Below are 6870 nucleotides of genomic sequence, written 5' to 3'. Positions count from 1 at the left end.
GCAGTTTGGATTTGGCTTCACTCAAATCACATCACATGGAGAGCAATACCTAATTGGTTTTGTCTACACTTGACACTTACATGTGACTTCTGCTATCAGACTACTAAGCTCACATTGTGCGGATTTCCCCTCAGTCTTGATGCAATCAGGCTACTGAAAGCGCATACAGTGGGGGACTTCATCAGCACTCCTCCCACAAGTCTCCAGAAAACGTGTGTTTTTGGGACAGAGGCACCTTTTCATTATAACATTGGAGGAAATACATTCCTAGTGTATGGGGAACGTGTTTGCTGGCCTCAAATGCTAGCCAGCTAGTTAATATTAAGAAAAACTATTTATTGAGGGCTAGAGTTATGCTAACTCGTTTGCAATCCCTTTAGCGTTGCTTGCTATCTTGCTGGCTAGCTACAGAGGTTAGCTAGCTACTTAGCTACAATAGTTAGCTACTGCCATCAGTTGTTGTTGTGTTAGGGTGCGTTCGTAAATTCACTCTGGCTATCTACTCCGATTTCAGTGCACTCTCATCTGAGTGTGCCAGAGCACAGAATAATTGATGAATTTACAAATGCGCAACACCTGTTGAATATGACCAGTATCAGTAAACTTAGGCAATTTTTTCAATTGTTGCCAGCAGCACAGTTAGTCACCAACGCTCTAGACAACATGAAAACAGCCTAACCACTTCTACTAGGGTGAGTAAAATGGTCAGAGTGAGGTGTTCTATCATTTGTGTGTGGAAGTAGCTAGCCAACTTTAGCCAGTTAGCTTGGGTGCTTGACTGCTGTTGTGAGGTCAGAATGCTCAGATCAACCCTACTCCTCAGCCAGAGTGTCCAGTGTGTGCTCTGAACGCTCACGCTCTGAAATTATAAATGGCTCATTTGACAAATTCCAATACTTTGAATTTATGAAATCCCAGAGCACACTCTGGCACTCCAGAATGAATTGACGAACACACCCTTTTAAAATCATATTTAGCCTATTCCACCATTTGTAGAATGCATACTGGCATTTGAATATAGTGCAGGAACGGACACAATGTGGACATGGTGGACACATTTAAATGTAAATGAAGAGGCAGGACTTGTTCGGAATTCCATGATCAGAACTCCATTATCGGAATACAAAAGCTGCATGAACTGTCAAGTGTAGACACGGCTATTGACAGAAACAACTTGAATTGTTGCATCTCATTGTGTTGTTGTCCTCCGGTGGCTAGCTAGCTAAAATTGTCCCTTTTCTAAATTCGCCATGGATGGAGATAGGGATTTGGACCTGTGATTTGTCTTAATTCTCCATACTGGCCAATGATTACCAGGTGATTCTGATCCAGCCATAAATTCATACATTGTGCCCTTGGCCTGAAAGCATGGAAGTTCGATATGTAGCTAGCTAGAAGTAGAAGGCTAATGTTAACTAGCTAACATTGCCCATGAAAGAAGTTAGGCTAGCGAGCATGCATTTTAGCCAGGTAGCCTAGAACAACAAAAAATATAGGCGTGTACTGTATGACAGAGTCATAGACCGTTTCATCAACATGAAGAGAGGATTGCGGCATTATGTTTTTTCTACTTGCATGAATACACACACACACACACACAGAAATCAGAACCATGGACAGCCACATATTTAGCTTACGTTGATTACACTAAATTGTTTTTGGTATCTTTAAAGTTGTCACTGTATTAGACTAAGCAGAGGTGATTTGATGTTGAAATGTTGAAGTTGAAATGTTGCCGGAATTGTGGAGGCTGCTCCTGTTTTCTTTGCGACTTAGGGTAACTTTCCAATAGTTGTTTAGTAGTCTGAAAATGTCAGCGGACGGAGGCTGCTCTCTGTATAATGTTTCAGGTAATGCAGACTGTGTTGAAGTAACAATGTTTATTACAGGGGCAGGCAAATGACAGGTCAAGGCAGGCAGGGGTTGATAATCCAGAGTGGTGGGGCAAAGGTACAGGACGGCAGGCAGGATCAGGTCAGGCAGAGGTCGGTAATCCAGAGTAGGGGCAAAGGTACAGGATGGAAGGCAGGTGGGCTCAGAGTCGGGACAGGCAAGGGTCAAAACCAGGAGGGCAAGAAAAAGAGAGACTGGAGCTGAGACAAAACACTGGTTGACTTGACAAACAAGATGAACTGGCAACAGACAAACAGAGAACACAGGTATAAATACACAGGGGATAATGGGGAAGATGGGCGACACCTTGGAGGGGTGTGGAGACAATCACAAGGACAGGTGAAACAGATCAGTGTGACACTGATTTTCTGATTAAACAAAGGTGTGGATGAATATATTCTGTCACTGTCTTCTTACTGTCTCTGCCTTCAGGCCTATATATCACAGTGGCAAGGCAGGTGAACTAACAGGTTACAGAGCAAACAAAGGTTGTAATATGGCTTTTTTTTCTGGCTTGGCTTCCCCAGGGATTTTGCTCACACACCACTCTACATGCACAGAAGAAGAACAGAAGGCATTTGAAACGTATCTGTTTATTTAAACATCAGGTACATGTAGGACCTAGGTACTAACGTCTTGTGGATTAAACATGTCCAATGTAACATACATGTATGAAGGAAATTCAATAATGCAGTGAGTCTGACTTTATAACCCCTCCCCCAATCTTTCAGTGTCACTGTGCCATTAGCTGCTGTGGCTGTGTGAGTGGATTGTATTACAGTAATTCTTATTCTTTGCTGTGTTCAAGCCTTAACTTGGGCAGAAGCTCACTGGAGCTGAGTACCAGCATCTCAAATGTTCTACTGCTTGGGCTCCTGTCCCTCTAAAAGAATATTATCTCAAAAGTATTGTGGAGCTCCTGCACCTAAATAAAAACAGTACCGGCACCCAAAATGATTACCGGAACCAATTTCAGTCCAAGTCAAGCACTGCCTGTGTTAATGACAGTCTATCTGCATTTGTTCATAAGAAACAGTGAGAAACACTATCAGTCAATCTGTGTTTTAATAATTTCTCATCTTCCCATTTATGAATGGCAGAATTATGGACCGATCCAAATAAAGGGCCGCTGTCAGATTTCCACGGCTGTCGCGCTCCTGGCCTCAGACGACCCCGTCCCCACAGACAAGGCAGCTTGTGATTGGCTTTTATCACAGTGATGATGTTTCAGGAGTCTGGCTTGCGGATCACATCACACCAGTCAGGGTAGTCCACCGGTTGAGATCCACTGTGAGGAAGGTAAAGACATTAATAACACACTTTGTTCTATCAACCGTCAATACAATCACACAGTGTCAATGCCGGGGTGTGTATTGTGATGTAAAAGGCTACAGTGTGATGGTCACACTTACTGATCACAGCAGCCCACTCCAAATGGATCCATACAGACACACTGGTGTCGTGACATTGTATTAGTTAATGTGACGACTGTTGCTCATCGAATGATTAACGGTTTATAATTGCGTGATTAAATGAATCAAGCAATTATTAACTCATTAACCTGGGGCACCATGGGAAAATGAGTTTTATTGAGTTTCTATTTCCCAAATTAACTAAAAGAATATCAGAATATCGATTTTACAACAGTCGCTAATTAATCAATTTCCTCTGTCTCATTCTGAACGTCGCATAATCCGGGAATCTGCACGGACCCGGGTCCCACCAATGAGTTTACCACACCAATCTTAGTTGATTATTTATTTACTAGCAAGCTAAAATTATGATAAAAGATACACATACACAAAACACAGTCTAGGCTATTGATTTCAGCTAGCTACGGTTAGCTGTCCTCAGCTATCCATTAGCTCAAATAGCTATCGCCAGTTTTTGTACAGCGCGACTCAGACCAGAGCATATCGGACCTATTCTCTCTCCTTTCCTCGATTTTCTACCGCAGGCTCTGGACATTTACACCTGGATCTTGCAGCTAACTAGCTGCTACCTGAGTGACTATTGGCAACGTCGGTCTCGGAATTAACACACACTATTACGGAGCTAGCTAGCTAGCCAGCTGAAGAATTCCGTCAGCCACTAGTGGGCTACTCCTGAGCTAGCCAGCTGAAGTGTCTCCTGGGCTACAACTCACCTATCCTGACCCGTTTTACTGCCGATGCGGAGCCCCATTGGGTCTTCACGACTGGATCACCGACGTTATCTGCCCGAGGGAGTTGTTCAACTGGCCCCTCCGTCGCGACGTAACCTGATCGCCCATCTGCGGCCAGCTAATCGTTAGCTGTCTTTTCGGCTGCGATCTGAATAGGTCTGTCGGACACTTTTCTTGGGCCACTATAACTAACTATTTTGCCAACTTGGACAGGTCCCCCCTTCCACACGGAACCCCACTAACCCACAGACGGAAACGCACGAGGCGGCTAAAAACAGACCTCCCTCCCATCTTCCACCAGCTTGCTACCTATGGCCCGGCTAGCTGTCTGATTCTCACTGGACCCTCTGATCACTCGGCTAAGCATGCCTCTCCTTAATGTCAATATGCCTTGTCCATTGCTGTTCTGGTTAGTGTTTATTGGCTTATTTCACTGTAGAGCCTCTAGCCCTGCTCATTATACCTTATCCAACCTCTCAGTTCCTCCACCCACACATGCTATGACATCTTCTGGTTTCAATGATATTTCTAGAGACAATATCTCTCTCATAATCACTAAATGCCTAGGTTTACCTCCTCTGTACTCACATCCCACCATACCTCTGTCTGTACATTATACCTTGAAGCTATTTTATCGCCCCCAGATACCTGCTCCTTTTTCTCTCTATTCTGGACGTCACAGACGACCAATTCTTATAGCTTTTAGCCGTACCCTCATACTTATCCTTCTCTGCTCCGCTGGGGATGTAGAGGTGAATCCAGGCCCTTCAGTGCCTGGCTCCACACCTACTCCCCAGGCGCTCTCTTTTGATGACTTCTGTAACTGTAATAGCCTTGGTTTCATGCATGTTAACATTAGAAGCCTCCTCCCTAAGTTTGTTTTATTCACTGCTTTAGCACACTCTGCCAACCCGGATGTCCTGGCTGTGTCTGAATCTTGGCTTAGGAAGTCCACCAAAAACTGTGAAATCTTCATCCCTAACTACAACGTTTTCAGACAAGATAGAACGACCAAAGGGGGCGGTGTTGCAATCTACTGCAGAGATAGCTTGCAGAGTTCTGTCCTGCTATCCAGGTCTGTACCCAAACAATTTGAACTTCTACTTTTAAAAATCCACCTCTCCAAAAACAAGTCTCTCACCGTTGCCGCCTGCTATAGACCCCCCTCGGCCCCTAGCTGTGCTCTGGACACCATATGTGAACTGATTGCCCCCCATCTATCTTCAGAGCTCGTGCTACTAGGCGACCTAAACTGGGACATGCTTAACACCCCAGCCATTCTACAATCCAAGCTTGATGCCCTCAATCTCACACAAATTATTAATGAACCCACCAGGTACAACCCCAAAGCCGCAAACACTGGCACCCTCATAGATATCATCCTAACCAATGTGCCCTCTAATTACACCTCTGCTGTTTTCAACCAAGATCTCAGCGATCACTGCCTCATTGCCTGCACCCGTAATGGGTCAGCGGTCAAACGACCTCCACTCATCACTGTCAAACGCTCCCTGAAACATTTCAACGAGCAAGCCTTTCTAATCGACCTGGCCCTGGTATCCTGGAAGGATATTGACCTCATCCCGTCAGTAGAGGATGCCTGGTTATTTTTTAAAAATGCCTTCCTCTCCATCTTAAATAAGCATGCCCCTTTCAAGAAATTTAGAACCAGGAACAGATATAGCCCTTGGTTCTCCCCAGACCTGACTGCCCTTAACCAACACAAAAATATCCTGTGGCGTTCTGCATTAGCATCGAACTGCCCCCGCGATATGCAACTTTTTAGGGAAGTTAGAAACCAATACACACAGGCAGTTAGAAACGCCAAGGCTAGCTTTTTCAAACAGAAATTTGCTTCGTGCAACTCCAACTCTAAAAAGTTCTGGGACATTGTAAAGTCCATGGAGAATAAGAACACCTCCTCCCAACTGCCCACTGCACTGAGGATAGGAAACTCTGTCACCACCGATAAGCCCACTATAATTGAGAATTTCAATAAGCATTTTTCTACGGCTGGCCATGCTTTCCACCTAACTACCCCTACTGCATTCAACAGCACTGCACCCCCCACAGCTACTCGCCCAAGCCTCCCCCATTTCTCCTTCTCCCAAATCCATTCAGCTGATGTTCTGAAAGAGCTGCAAAATCTGGACCCCTACAAATCAGCTGGGCTTGACAATCTGGACCCTTTCTTTCTAAAATTATCTGCCGAAATTATTGCAACCCCTATTACTAGCCTGTTCAACCTCTCTTTCGTGTCGTCTGAGATTCCCATAGATTGGAAAGCAGCTGCTGTCATCCCCCTCTTCAAAGGAGGTGACACTCTTGACCCAAGTTGCTACAGACCTATATCCATCCTACCCTGCCTTTCTAAGGTCTTCGAAAGCCAAGTCAACAAACAGATTACCGACTATTTTGAATCCCACCGCACCCTCTCCGCTATGCAATCTGGTTTCAGAGCTGGTCATGGGTGCACCTCAGCCACGCTCAAGGTCCTAAACGACATCGTAACCGCCATCGATAAGAAATATTACTGTGCTGCCGTATTCATTGACCTGGCCAAAGCTTTTGACTCTGTTAATCACCACATCCTCATCGGCAGACTTAGTAGCCTTGGTTTCTCAAACGATTGCGTCGCCTGGTTCACCAACTACTTCTCTGACAGAGTTCAGTGTGTCAAATCGGAGGGCCTACTGTCTGGACCTCTGGCAGTCTCTATGGGGGTACCACAGGGTTCAATTCTTGGGCCAACTCTTTTCTCTGTATACATAAATGATGTCGCTCTTGCTGCTGGTGAATCTCTGATCCACCTC

At 45.0% G+C, this 6870-nt stretch overlaps 1 long non-coding RNA gene across 1 annotated transcript; it reads left to right on the top strand.

Annotated features, from left to right (window-relative positions):
• The first annotated feature begins 544 nt into the window (after window positions 1–544).
• On the top strand, window positions 545–3329 carry LOC115187051 (uncharacterized). Its single transcript, XR_003875918.1, has 3 exons — window positions 545–692; window positions 2421–2501; window positions 2994–3329. It is a non-coding gene; the product is annotated as an uncharacterized LOC115187051 (long non-coding RNA).
• Window positions 3330–6870: the final 3541 nt, after the last annotated feature.

This window comes from Salmo trutta, chromosome 3 (assembly GCF_901001165.1).
Source record: "Salmo trutta chromosome 3, fSalTru1.1, whole genome shotgun sequence".
NCBI classification, from domain to species: Eukaryota; Metazoa; Chordata; class Actinopteri; order Salmoniformes; family Salmonidae; genus Salmo; species Salmo trutta.
The sequence above is the reverse complement of the archived record's forward strand: the minus strand, read 5'-3'. Positions and strand labels throughout refer to the sequence as shown.